The 15,403-nt window shown below is 43.1% G+C and overlaps 1 protein-coding gene across 9 annotated transcripts in view; it reads left to right on the forward strand.

Moving 5' to 3' along the window:
- Positions 1–15,403, forward strand: part of VPS13B (vacuolar protein sorting 13 homolog B) — a 714,157-nt gene that overhangs the window by 524,644 nt on the left and 174,110 nt on the right. The gene's annotated exons all lie outside the window — the stretch shown is intronic.

A 15,403-nucleotide genomic window follows, 5' to 3' on the forward strand; every position in this document is an offset into this window, starting at 1 on the left:
GAAAATCATGACGTTCACCAAACCTTGCAAAACATTCTAAAATGTAAGAGCAGGGTTATATAGTTATTAAACTGTTTTGGTAATGAGTAGCAAACAGAATAGAAGGGGCTTATTGTGAGTTACTTTTGATGCCGTATATTTTTCTCTTACATCAGTCACAATGAATATTGATTAGTCTTGTTTGTATGTGTGTACATGATATGCATGTATCCATGTGATGAAGCACTCCAAATATTTTGTAAAAACAAAAACAAGTAATTACGCATATTTGAACAGTGGCAGACCCTTACACACTCTAACTCTAAAATCCAGAGTCTGTAATTATTTGAAATGAGTGGTAAGGTCTACTTTGTGTGTAGCATGCTATGTTTTGGGGGAATCCTAAAAATTAGTGTCCAAGATTGTTATTTTTAAAAACAATCTGGGGAGTAGAATTATGCATAGCTATACCTGAGGCTGACTTTGATCTTCCTTATATTTTGAGTCTCTCTATTATTCTTTAAAAGATTCCTTTTAAAAGACAAGAAATTCTTCTAAAGCTTCAGGTGACTCACAACAAAGCTTAAAACAATAAAACTCCAAAACAAGAAAATAAATCCTAATAAAATAACAAATCCTGAACCAAAACAGCACAAACTAGGAGTAACCACCTGCCTCATAATCAAGTTCTAGAGGGAGCAGCTTCATCGTCTTCCATGCCAATTAATTGGGTTGTAAATGATTAAATTAAATATGTTGGAGACTCCAGTTTGTTCCGAAAGGATATTTTTAGCCTACTTTCCAGTAGGCTTATGAGATCGCCCGGCATTTTGTGTGTCTGTGTGTTTGTCTCCCCACCAGGGCTGTCCTTAGGGCATGGCAAGCAGGGCGACCATGCCAAGCCCCGCTCTTTTAACCCCCCATTAGAATTAACTGGTAGCGGGGCCCACACTGGCTGATTTGCCCTGGGCCCTGCACCCCATCAGGGCTCTCTAAGGACAGCCCTGTCTCCCCTTATGAACTTTGCAACACCTGGACCAATATGAACCAAATTGAGTTATGGACACATGTGAACCACCTAACCTGTGGACTGCCTAACCACTTTGAACCTAATTGTGAGGATGTCATCAACCCCCAATCCAAGATGGCAGATATAGGCACAAGTGGGCGAACTTGTGAACCGCCTAACTGATGTGAACCAAATTTGCTACAGCTGTAGAGGCACATATAGATGCCCCAATGGTATAGTTTGTAATGATGTCATCCACCCCAATCTAATATGGCAGATGTGAGAACTATTGAGGCACATGAGGAGCTAACTTGCAGACCTCAATTTAAACCAAATCTAGTCCAGTAGTAGGGATAGTGAAAGTAGGCAGATTACTTCTTACTAGAACAACTTGTTTCTTTAGCAGATAAGGCATCTGAATTATAGGACAACACATATCTTGGGAAAGTATGACTCAGATTTGAAGCTTCTTTGTTCAAGAGGATTTATATGTCTATGTGGTGCAGGGGGATAGAGTCCCTGGTGCAGGGGGATTGGCATTGGAGTCTCCCAGGCTTGTGGTGCTGGGGCACTTCAGTGTCCACTTTGGGAACAGTTTGTCTGGAGTGGCTCATAAGTTCATAACGGCCATGACAACTGTGGGCTTATCCCAAAGGGTCTTGCGACCAACACACATTGCAGGTCACACGCTTGATCTGGTCTTTCACTCTAATCAGGGTGGTGTTCAGTGGGTGGAGACTCCTGTGATTTCCCCATTGTCATGGACAGACCACCATCTGGTTAAGGTTGGACTCAGTCACACCCCACCTTCACAGGGATGAGGGGCCCATTAGAGTGGTCCACCCAAGAAGGTTATTGGATCCAATAGGGTTCCAAGAAGCCTTGGAGGGATTTAGTGTTGGCTCTGCCGGTGATCCTGTTGATGCCCTGGTGGAGAACTGGAACTGCAAGCTCACCAGGGCAGTAGACATGATCACATTTAAGCATCCTCTCTGACCTGCTTCAAAATTGGCCCCTTGGTATACGGAAGAACAACAGGGGCTGAAGTGGTGAGGTAGATGACTGGAGCACAATGGAGGAAGACCTGAGTCGAATCTAACAGATTACAACATAGAACACATCTGAAGATCTGGCAATACGGGCAGCAAAGAAGCTATTCTTTTCGGCCCGTATTGTGTCCGCAAGTTCACGTCTGGCGGAGTTGTCCAGGGTTGTGAGAGGGCTAGTGAGTGCCCCTCCTCCTTTGAATCAGAATTTAGAACCATCTATTACCCACTGTGACGGGTTTAGTGAGTTTTGTGTGGATAAAATCTCTCATATTCGAGCCGACTTGGATTTATACCCCACAATTACTTCAGTGTCTGACTTGGAGGTGTCCAGCGACTCCTCTTATACGGTTAGGCTAGATCCGTTCCAGTTTGTGACTCCTAAGGACGTGGACAAGCTGTGTGGAGCGATGTGGCCTACCACCTATTCTCTTGACCCTTGCCCAATGTGGCTAATACTATCTGGCAGGGGGGTTATTGTGGAAGGACTGGTAGATCATAGATGTTTCTCTGAGGGAGGGCAGGATGCCACCTTGCCTTAAGGAGGCAATTATTAGACCACTTCGGAAGAAGCCTGCCCTGGATTCCTCAGTTGAGCAACTATAGGCCTGTCTCCAACCTTCCGTGGCTGGGCAAGGTAATTGAGAGGGTGGTGGTCTCCCAACTCCAGGCAGTCTTGGAGGAAACTGATTATCTAGACCCATTTCAGACTGGCTTTCAGGTGGGCTACAGGGTAGAGACTGCCTTGGTCGGCCTGATGGATGATCTCCAGTTGGGAATTGACAGAGGGAGTGTGACTCTGTTGGTGCTTTTGGACCTTTCGGTGGCTTTCGATACTATCGACCATAGTATCCTTCTGGAGCATCTGAGGGGGTTGGGGGTGGGAGGCACTGCTTTGCAGTGGTTCCACTCTTACCTCTTGGGCAGATTCCAGATGGTGTCTCTCGGGGACTGTTGTCTGAACTTCGGTATGGTGTCCCTCGGGGCTCCATATTGTCTCCGATGTTGTTTAACATCTACATGAAACCGCTAGGAGAGATCATCAGGAGATTTGGTTCAGGGTGCTATCAGTATGCTGATGAGACCCAAATCTATTTCTCCATGTCAACATCGTCAGGAGAAGGCATAATAGCAATAGCAATAGCACTTACATTTATATACCGCTCTATAGCTGGAAGCTCTCTAAGCGGTTTACAATGATTTTAGCATATTGCCCCCCAACATTCTGGGTACTCATTTTACCGACCTCGGAAGGATGGAAGGCTGAGTCAACCTTGAGCCCCTGGTCAGGATCGAACTTGTAACCTTCTGGTTACAGGGCGGCAGTTTTACCACTGCGCCTCCAGGGGCTCCCTAAACCTCCCTAAATGCCTGCCTGGAGGCAGTGATAGGCAGTGATAGGCTGGATGAGAGGTAACAAACTGAAACTGAATCCAGATAAGATGGAGGTACTTGTTGTGTGGGGTCGGAACTCGGGAGATGATTTTGATCTGCCAGTTCTGGATGGGGTCACACTTCCCCAAAAGGAACAGGTACGCAGTCTGGGGGTCCTTCTGGACACAAAACTCTCCCTGGTGTCCCAAGTTGAGGCGGTGGCCAGAGGTGCCTTTTATCAGCTTCGGCTGATACGCCAGCTGCATCCATTTCTTGAGATAAATGACCTCAGAACAGTAGTGCATCTGCTGGCCACTTCTAGGCTGGATTACTGCAATGCCCTCTATGTGGGGCTGCCTTTTTACGTAGTCCGGAAACTGCAGTTAGTCCTGAATGCAGCAGCTAGGTTATTCTCTGGGTCATCTCAGAAAGACCATATCACTCCTATCTTAAAAGATCTACACTGGCTGCCAGTAGGTTTCCGGACAAAGTACAAGGTTTTGGTTATCATCTATAAAGCCCTAAACAGCTTGGGCCCTGGGTATTTAAGAGAACGTCTTCTTCTCTATGAACCACACCGCCCATTGAGATAATCTGGAGAGGTTTGTCTGCAGTTGCCATCGGCTCGTCTGGTGGCTACTCAGGGACGGGCCTTCTCCACTGCTGCCCAGAGGCTTTGGAACACACTTCCTACTGAAATAAGAGCCTCCCCACCTCTTACAACTTCTAAAAGGGCAGTCAAGATGCATTTGTTCACCCTGGCTTTTAATTAGATATTGTTTTAATTGTGATTTAATAGTTTTAAGTTCTTAAATTTTAATTGTTGAAATGTGTCAATCTTTTTATTGTTTGTTTTTATTGTTTTGTAAACTGCCCAGAGAATTTGTGTTTGGGGCAGTATAAAAAGAGACAGACAGACAGACAGACAGACAGACAGACAGACAGATAGATAGATAGATAGATAGATAGATAGATAGATAGATAGATAGACAGATACTTACTTACTTACTTACTTACTTATGCTGTTTGTCTCTCTTTGTCCTTCACACAATTGTCTATTTGCAAAGACAGGTGTCTCCTGCCTGCATACATACTGGCAGTGATATGCATTTCTTAACTTCCAATCAGATGTCACAGATTAAAAATTGGGTGCACTGAGAAACTTGGAGGTTTTCAGACACAAGAATATAGGCAATTTTTTCTTTCAGGCCACCCCAATTACTAATTTGCCCCCATCTTTAGCCAGCATGGTTTCAGAATATGCAATTCCTTAGCTGGCTCATTCCTCAGTGTAGTTTCAGATGCCATTGTATCAGCAACAAACAAAAATTCAACCCTAAGAATTTGATTTGGACCGTTTGCAAAATTGTCATAACTTTCAAAAGAGCCCACCAAAATCAACTGTGTAGCCTTCCACAAACAGCACTCCTGGTTTCAGGAACATTAACTATAATTTCTAAATAGAATAAATGAATATACTGATAAGTGCTTGTGAATGAAATGTATACTGTTCTATAAATATGTGGGCCGATGGTTTGTGTTAAACAATCATTAAAAAATTATATTGCAACTTTAAATATTCCAAGGTGTACATATTCATCAATATGGCTGTAGACACAACAGAACTAAATTTGCTTTACAACACATTTGTTTCAGTTCTGCTAGTTCTAGTGGAATAGAATTAACCCAGTTACTAGGTTAATTATATTTTAAAAATTCACTAGGAAAATAAATGTCAAGCTATACAGTATTTTTAAACCAATTTTTATATTCATATTTAAAATGTTGAAAGAGAAATCAGTTTTCAGATTTCTCTTTTTATAATCTACACACACACATAGTTTATTCACTTTGCTTTATTTTATTCTAGTAGTTGCAGAAGTATCTATACAATGTAACCATTTGCTTTCTTAAATTCACATTACCCATTGGATTAGGTAATGCTTGTCTGATATTGCCTTGAGGTCCCCTGTATATCTCTCTCTGACACAAAGTGACATACATGGAGTGACATGGAGTGTTATTCTGCATCAATGATAAGGACATGTGAAGACTATAATTACATCGGCGGGGCCTTTATTTATTTATTTATTTATTCATTCATTCATTCATTCACTACATTTTTATACTGCCTTTCTCCATGACAAAGGCACCCAGGTTTACAAAGGCTCACAATATTAAAAGAAGCAAATTACAAAAGATTAATAAAATGTCTCAGGCTGTTGGTCTTTTCAGGAGCTGAGGTCAAGAGTTCCCTGACCTGGGCACTTCCTTTCTTGCCTTCCTCTCAATGCACACTAGTATTTCCATACTCCTGGGAAGCGGGGTGGTTGCCCCAACAGTCCTCACAGGCCAGAGCTTGTCTCTATGGGGGCCGATGTTATGCTCTCCCCTGGCCTGGTTGCCTCCTTTCTTGCCTTCCTCTCAGGGCACACTTTATGTGGCTCTTTCCCACTTGCTTGTTGCCCGTGCCAATTGGGTGGGAAGGACCCACATGGTAAGAACATTCCACATCATTGGGAAGTCACATCACTGGAAAATGGCTCCCATGTGGTGTGTGTGTGTGAGAGAGAGGGGGGGGGGCGGGATTCAGGCACTACCAGTCAACTTCCTTGTGGAAGTAAAATATGACCTGCTTGTGGTAAGAAACAAACCTCATTTCTTAAATGGCTCTGAGATAAATTTTAGCTGCTCAAGAGCACTTGCTGGCATTCTACTTGAAATGACAGCTTTTAAAATTAAATGTAACGTCCACCATCATTTTCTCTATTTGCAATCTAATAGGGGTATCTGATAAGATATAGCATTGTACAAGTTCCAGCTGGGCAGCTAATTGTTACTGGCCGTTATGAAGATGATCATATTGTTTTATTATCTCACTGTTATTTCTATGCCTAACTTTCTATTTTCAGATATAAAAACATCAAGTGTGGGGGTGTCTTAGAGTATTTTTCAACATACTTTATCATAATCTTTGTCATAATATATTACAAAAACTGTCAGTTATTTGTGAAGTGTAACATATCTAATAATTACTAATTACAAGTCTAGGAAAAATGCAAGCTTTCTTGTGCCAGAATTCTTGTCCTGTGTCATTTTCTTGGAAAGAGCTTTATGTATGAAATTATTAAGCTTGTTGAATTGTTGCCATTTGGAGTGTTTTTCTATAGAGCATTTTACCCAGTCAGCCTAAGCAATATGATGTTCTCCATTTTATCATTCAGCAAACAGGCTGCAGGAGTTTTGTTTGTTGTTTGCTTCTGCTGCTTGCTTGTTGTGATGAATAACATACCTCCAGTCGTACATTAAAAAGTACTTTGTAGGGTTTCCACCCCCCATTCACCCTCTTTACCTCCAAAGGCAACAGTTGTACCCATTAGCAAGGTCAGTGGTTTGGAGAAACCTGGAAAATAGCAGCTACCAGAAACCCACTACAATAATATCTCCAGCAGGTGATAGATTAGTTGGAACAAATTGGAACCATTGCACTTCACCAATCCTGGTTTCTTTCAAGCTGTTTTAAAATGTCGTCATTTTAATACACAATCTCAGCCCTGTGGAACAGTCCACAGCAGGTTAATTTGAATCATATGATGTGTCACTGCCCTCAGTTGACATGAGCTCCATTCCATGTGTGAAGCCATAATAAATCCATTCCCAACCGAGGCAAATTCCCTGTGAGAAGGTGAACTAATCCAGGCCTCACACTGGCATGCTAGCCCTCCATAATTGAAAGCAGGGCCACCTGTTCCCAGCACAGTTAGCCTATAGAGAGAGAATTAGCATTAGATCAGATACTTACTATATTGAAAAATCATTCATACTTTTTGCGGGTTCAGCTGTGGGCTGCTTAGCATGACATCATATATAAACCTAGGAATGTGCCCACTTGATCCCAGTTTAACAGTTTTGTTAACCATGGTGTTGGTTAACTTTGAAATGAGAATTTTTTGATTTAATGAGAGTTGACATGTGAGAAGGCGAACTGACCAGGGTGCAGACTTTTCTAATTAACTTAGGGTCATTTGCAAAAACACTTGAACACTTCAGTAAGATTATTTTTTCATTCCTTTTTTTACAAATAGGTTCTTGACATAGTGACGTAATGACAAAGCTGCATTTCTTTGTAAATATTAATTAACACAGGTATGGCTTCAGTTGTTGCAGTTCTAGGAAATTAATTCAAGTGGGAAGAAAGTGTGCTTTCTCCATCAGTGTGTGGTGACATACAACTTTATAGTTGTATGAACTACACCACTACCACCACGCCTTAACTACACTGCCTCAACTTTCATTGTATGAGGCTTGAGCTACAAACTTAAACACAGAAGGCAATAAGCCCCACTGAACACTACGGGTAACACTTCTATGGGAGGAGAGCTGGACTTGTGGTAGCAAGTGTGAATTGGCTCCTTTGCTAAGCAGGGTCCACCCCAGGGGCATAACTATGATCGGGCAAGGGGAGGCAGCTGTCTAGGTGCCCTGGCCTCCAGAGACATGTCACGTGCCTCCCCCCACCCAGCACCTGCCGCAGCTCCTTCGATTTGAATTATTTGATTAAAAAAAAAAAAAATTCCTCCATGTTCATTCGAGCATGCCGTATTTCCTTGCCCTCCTCCCCTCCCTCCTCCCCATCCCCACCCTTTTCCCTTGTCAGCTCCTCCTCCTTCCCCATCCATTGGCTGGCGGCATCCCACATGATAAAGAAAGGAAAGGCAGGCACATGATTGGGTGGTTCGGCTCTGCTTTCTGGACGCTGACGGACGCCGACGAGAGCAAGGAAGAGAGGAGGTCAATTGTAGCTTCTCCAGCCACCAGGCTAGCCAGCCACTTCTAAGAAATTCAGTTCTTCTGTTATGGATATGGAGGAGCTACGGCAGCTTTAGAGTGCTGCTCGCGCCTTTGCTCGTGTTGGCATTGATTCATTTGGGGCATTATGGCCCACCCACCCACCCGCCTGCCCGCTGCATGTCTGGCAGTGGGAGTGGGCATATTAATTCATTATTTGGGGCATTATGGCTGCCCACCCGCCCAGGCTTCGCTTCTGTTTCCCTAAGGGGGGAGGGAGAGGAAGGGGAAGCAGAGTGTCACAAAGGGCCTTTATTCATTTTTAATTGCTACGCTCCAGCCCCCTTCCTCCTCCCATTAGGAAAACAGAAGTGGGGAGGCACACACAAGAGAAGAGTGACAAGTGTGTGCTTTTCACAGTTCCTTGGCTTCGTTTATCAACCCCCTTTTAACATCCAAGGCTGTTCTTTGACTCTTAATCACTTAACATGCAAAATTAGGTAAGAGAGTGGAGAAATCACTCAAACATTACAGACCTGTCCTTGGCACATGAGATCCTATGGGTCTTTTAAAAGTATACATGATGAAGGAGAAGAAGCCTCTCTCTTCCTAGCTCTCCCAAATTGGAGAAAGGTCAGTAGTTGTGCAAGGTTCCATTCATGGCCATTTCATTTCCTGCATGATTATAATCTGCTTTCTACCCATTCTGTATCCCATATCATCCAGCCTCCCATTTATTTGAGATACCTTGCCTCCTGAGATTCCTAATACCCCTCCCTTCTGTCCTTTAAGAAACTTCTGAAAATTTATCTATTCTGCCAGGCTTTTAGGGGTGTGTGTGTGTGTGTTTCCCCCCACCACACCCCGCTGTTGTTGTTTTAATTATGTAAACCGCCTCAAGTCTAAGGGAGTCAGGCAGTCAATAAATTTGGTTCTGCTGTGCTGTAATTTACACCTTTTAACTAGTTGGGATAGTTAGCAGAGTCTACATTGGGCCAGGAGAAGGAGAGGAAGGCAATGACGGATGACAGGTGGTGGTGGGGGGGGCCATTTTAAAAACTTGTCTCTGGGCCCAAGCCAACCTTGTTATGCCCCTGGTTCACCCTGATTTGCATTTGAATGGAAGACTACATGTGAACACTGTAAGATATTCCCCTTGGGGGATGGAGCCGCTCTGGGAAGAGCATCTGCATGCTTGCATGCCAAAAGTTCCAAGTTCCCTCCCTGGCATCTCCAAGATAGGGCTGAGAGAGACTCCTGCCTGCAACCTTGGAGAAGCCACTGCCAGTCTGTGTAGACAATACAGAGCTAGATGAGCCAATGGTCTGACTCAGTATGTGACAGCTTCCTAATAACACTTTCACCTTACATTTCCGTTACTAATCCCATAAGGTTCTGCTGATGTTACCTAATGTTCCCTTTCGTACCTGTGTCCTAGTGGCTATGGGCACAATCCAGTAAAAGTTGTTTTGTTTTGTTTTGTTGTTTTGTTGTAAGTTCCATTCTGTTACTTTTGTGCCTAGTTGTAGGTGCTATAGAAATAATGTTAATAGTCATAGTCATAATTAACTACCCTGTTTCCCCGAAAGTAAGACCTAGCAGTAATTTCTGATGTACCGCTAATTGCCCTAGTGCATTTTGGGGGGCTAAAATTAATATAAGACACTGTCTTATTTTCGGGGAAACACGGTATTGCTTACTTGACCCACATGGCCACAGTTCAGCACATAATTGTGATTTGAGCCAATTGAAATAAATGGATTTAAGCATACCTGCATTAGATGATGGCCCATATGTATAAACCATTCAGTCCTTTCTTTTTCTGTTTCTTTGTTGTAAGCTTGATGTGTTGGAGGATTCTCTTTACTGAGTGACATCCATAGTAACATTGCACATGCTGAAAAACATTTCACATGTGCAATGGGGGAGGGGTGATTTTTACCAATCTCCTCCTCTTTGAAAATTCATGTTCCACTTTTCAACAAAAGTTCTCTGACAGTTTACATGGGTTGGGTGGGTTTGGGGAGGTTCCTTATCCCAAAAGAGCCTTCCCATCTCTGGCAACCTTTAAAAAGGCACTGAAGACATATTTATTCGCCCAGGCTTTTAAATAGATGTATAGTTTTAATACTTTTAATGTTTGGTTTTAAATGATTTTAATTATTAAATTGATTTAATGTATAAATGATTTTAATTGTAAACCACCCGGAGACGCAAGTTTTGGGCGGTATTGAAATATGTTAAATAAATCAATAAGTAAAGAGAGAGAGGGAGAGAGAGATAATGTACACACCAGGAAACAACCACTGGAGGGATGCTGTGCTATGTCTAGATGGCTTTAAGGAAGGCTTAAAGAAATTTTTGGAGGACAGACCTATCAAGGGCCACTAGTCTTGTTGGCTGTAGGCTATCTCCCGGTTCAGAGGCAGGATGCCTCCAAATGAATACCAGTTACAGGGAAGCAACAGCAGGAGAATCATTTATTCATCTCCTGGCAACTGGTGGGCCACTGTGGGAAACAGGGTTCTGTCCACGATAGGCCTTGAGTCTGATCCAGCAAAGCTCTTCTTATGTTTTATATCTCTTTTGCTGTTTTGGACCAGGGCTGCCCAACCTTGGCCCTCTTATCATCCCTAGCCATTATGGCCAATAGTTGGGGATGATGGGAGTTATAGTCCATCATCTGCAGGAGGGCTGAAGTTGTGCAGCCCTGTTCTAGAGGAATGTGAGGTCATTCTAGATTTTAGCATTTCTGTGTGGCAATGCTAATTTTTTGTAGTGATGATGTGCTCTCACAGAAAGATCACTTGGCCTAAATAGACCTGATCATTAATTCATTCATTTATATACCACCCATCCAAAAACGGCTGAGGGCGGTTTACAACAAATAAAAACAAAACAATTAAAATCAAAGCTTAAACGGAGAAGGCCCGTTCCCGAGTAGCCGCCAAGTGAGTTGGCAGCAACTGCAGGCAAACCCCTCTAGATGATCTCAACAGGTGGTGGGGCTCATGGTGAAGAAGACGTTCTCTTAAATACCCAGGGCCTAAGCTGTTTAGGGCTTTATAGGTCATAACCAGCACCTTGTATTTTGTCTGGAAACATATTGGCAGCCAATGTAATTCTTTCAACATAGGAGTGATATGGTCTCTCCTAGATGATCCAGAGACCAACCTGGTCACTGCATTCTGGACCAACTGCAGTTTCTGGACTATGTACAAAGGCATCCCCACATAGAGCACTTTGCAGTAATCCAGCCTAGAGGTTACCAGCATATGTACCACCCTTTTGAGGTCGTTCATTTCAAGAAACGGACGCAGCTGGTGTTTCAGCCAAAGCTGATAAAAAGCACCTCTGGCCACCACCTCAACCTGGGAGAGTTGCATACCCCAGACTGCATACCTGTTCCTTCTGGGGAAGCGTGACCCCATCCAGAACCAGCAGATCAATATCATCTCCCGAGTTCTGACGCCACACAATAAGTACCTCCATCTTATCTGGATTCAGCCTCAGTTTGTTATCTCTTATTCAGCCCATTACTGCCTCCAGGCAGGCATTTAGAGAGGTTATGCTTTCTCCCAATGAGGTTGACATGGAGAAATAGATTTGGGTGTCATCAGCATACTGATAGCACCCTGAACCAAATCTCCTGATGATCTCTCCAAGCGGTTTCATGTAGATGTTAAACAACTTTGGAGACAGTATGGAGCCATGAGGGACACCATAAGAAGGTTCAGATTTAGAGGAACAACAGTCTCCAAGGGACAGCATCTGGAATCTGCCTGTGCGGTAGGAGCGGAATCAGTGCAAAGCAGTGCTTCCCACTCCCACTCCCCTCAAACGTTCCAGAAGGATACTATGGTCAATAGTATCAAAAGCCGCCAAGACATCCAAAAAGAACAACAGAGTCACACTCCCTCTGTCAGTTCCCAATTGTAGATCATCCATCACGCCAACCAAGGCAGTCTCCACCCCACAGCCCACCCGAAAGCCAGTTTGAAATGGGTCTAGATTATCAATTTCCTCCAAGACCGCCTGGAGCTGGGAGGCCATCACCTTCTCAATCGCCTTGTCCAGCCATGGAAGGGTAGAAACAGGCCTGTAGTTGCTTAACTCTGAGGGATCCAAGGCAGGCTTCTTCAGAAGTGGTCTAATGACTGGCTCCTTCAAACAAGGGGCATCCTGCCCTCCCTCAGAGAAGCATTTGTAATCTCTACCAGGCCCTCTACAACAGCCTCCCTGCCAGATAGTATAAGCCATGTCGGGCAAGGACAGGTGGTAGGCCACACCATTCCAAGCAACTTGTCCACATCCTCAGGAGTCAAAAACTAGCCATATATCTCCACATACCAATAATTTTCTGTCCTACAACTTACAAGTATCCAGTAACACTTTCAAGACAGTGCCCTTGTTTTGGTTTGACATCACCACCTGGAGTATTTCCTGAGATATCCCTACTGGAGAACATTCTGTTAAGCAATCCTTTTCTCCAGAAGGCTCAGGTGGATGTCTAGACAATGGCCAAATGCCTGAGACATGGATTTGACACAAATTGTTATACTTGCTGGGGTAGTGGCATTGTCCAGACCATGTCTGGCTGCGTAGATGCAGATTTTGCAGTTCCAGCAACCCATGACATTCCATGATGGGTGAGGAATTTCCTGAGCTGGGGCTTATGCCCAGGGAGCAGCAGGAGAGCAACTGGCCCTACCCAGCCCCAGCACAGCATCCCTCCAGTGACTGTTGCTTGTGTCTATCTTACGTTCCATTTACAGGGATCCATCTTTATTTATTTTTATTTCTCTATGTAAACTGTTTTGGGAACTTTTGTTGAAAAGTGGTATATAAATATTCTTCTTCATCGTCTGTTGCCCCTGCTAGCTGGGCAAAGAGGCACCTTTTAACGTGGTGATTCTCTTTATTTAGCAGGGGGAGAGTAACTGGCCCTATCCATCCCCAGCACAGTACCTCCAGTGACTGTTGCTGGTGACTTATGTTTCTTTTTAGATTGTGAGCCCTTCGGGGACAGGGAACCATCTCATTTATTGATATATTTATTATTTCTCTATGTAAACCGCCCTGAGCCATTTTTGGAAGGACGGTATACAAACTGAATTAATAATAATAATAATAACAACAACAACAACAACAACAACAACAACAACAACAACAACAACACATGGATACTAAAATGTTTAGAAACAACTGGTGTCAGCAAAAACATTGAGATATTTATTAAAAAAGCAATGAGCAGGTGGAGTACACAGTTAACAATCAATGGTGAGACACTTGGACAGGTTAGCATTAGAAGAGGTATTTTCCAAGGGGACTCACTATCCCCTCTGTTGTTTGTAATCGCCATGACCCCACTTTCACAAATACTAAACAAGACAGGCCTCGGATACCAAACATCTAAAACATCAAGTAAAATCAACCATCTGCTGTACATGGACAATCTGAAGTTGTATGGAAAGTCCCAGTCAGAAATCGAATCACTGCTAAACACTGTCCATATATTCAGTAGCGATATAGCAATGGAGTTTGGACTAGACAAGTGTGCTGCATTAATAATGAACAGAGGGAAAATAACAAAAACAGAAGGAATAGAACTGCCCAATGGAAGCAAGATCAAGAACCTGGAAGAGAAAGGACATTACAAATACTTGGGCATTCTCCAGGCTGATAACATCGCACACACCGAAGTTAAAAGAAAAATTGGAAGTGAATACATCAGGAGAGTTAGAAAAATCCTCAAGTCCAAACTCAATGGCAGGAACACCATACAAGCCATAAACACCTGGGCTATACCTGTTATCAGATACACTGCAGGAATAATAGACTGGACCCAGGCAGAGCTAGAGACGCTGGATCGTAAGACCAGGAAAATCATGACCATCAATCATGCTCTGCACCCCCACAGTGATGTCGATAGGCTATACCTCCTTCGCAGCTCAGGTGGAAGAGGAATGCTGCAAGTCCATCAAACACTAGAGGAGGAGAAAAGAGGCCTTGAAGAATATATCAAGGACAGTGAAGAAGATGCATTTCAAATGGTCAATAATGCGAACCTATTCAACACCAATGAAACAAAGCAGGCCTACAAGAAAGAAGAAGTCAAGAACCGAGCAGAAAAATGGAAAAATAAGCCCCTGCATGGTCAATATTTGCACAATATAAGTGGAAAATCAGACATCAGCAAGACCTGGCAATGGCTTAAGAATGGCAACTTGAAAAAAGAAACAGAGGGTTTAATACTGGCTGCGCAAGAACAGGCACTAAGAACAAATGCAATAAGAGCAAAAGTAGAAAAATCAACCACAAACAGCAAGTGCCGCCTTTGTAAAGAAGCAGATGAAACAGTGGACCACCTAATCAGCTGTTGTAAAAAGATTGCACAGACTGACTACAAACAAAGGCATGACAAGGTAGCAGTGATGATACACTGGAACATCTGCAAAAAATACAAGCTACCTGTAGCCAAGAATTGGTGAGACCATAAAATTGAAAAAGCGGTAGAAAATGAAGATATTATGGGACTTCCGACTACAAACAGACAAACATCTGCCACACAATACACCAGATATAACTGTAGTTGAGAAGAAAGAAAAACAGGCTAAAATAATTGACATAGCAATATCAGGGGATAGCAGAATAGAAGAAAAAGAAATAGAAAAAATCACCAAATACAAAGATCTACAAATTGAAATGGAAAGGCTGTGGCAGAAAAAGACCAAAATAACTCCAGTGGTCATTGGCGCCCTGGGTGCAGTCCCAAAAGACCTTGAAGAGCACCTCAACACCATAGGGGCCACAGAAATCACCATCAGCCAATTACAAAAAGCAGCTTTACTGGGAACAGCCTATATTCTGAGACGATATCTATAACAATTGACAATGAAATTCTGGCATCCCAGGTCCTTGGGAAGGACTCGATGTCTGGATAAAACAAACCAGTCAATAACACCTGTCTGACTGTGTAAACAAGAAATAATAATAATGTCTCAAGGCATACCTCTGAGATCCACACAAGATTCTCCTTATAATGGAAGTAAATCTCTTCAGGTGGGAAAAGCCCATTGTACACAGATCTTAGGAAATGTGAGACATGTGTGAGATTACAAATTATTCCGTAGGCATAATACTCCAGCCATTCCAAAACATATCTGAGGAGCCCATATCCTCATTCACATGGACAAAACCTTAGCAA

The sequence above is a fragment of the Hemicordylus capensis genome, chromosome 4 (assembly GCF_027244095.1).
Source record: "Hemicordylus capensis ecotype Gifberg chromosome 4, rHemCap1.1.pri, whole genome shotgun sequence".
In the NCBI taxonomy this organism is placed as follows: Eukaryota; Metazoa; Chordata; class Lepidosauria; order Squamata; family Cordylidae; genus Hemicordylus; species Hemicordylus capensis.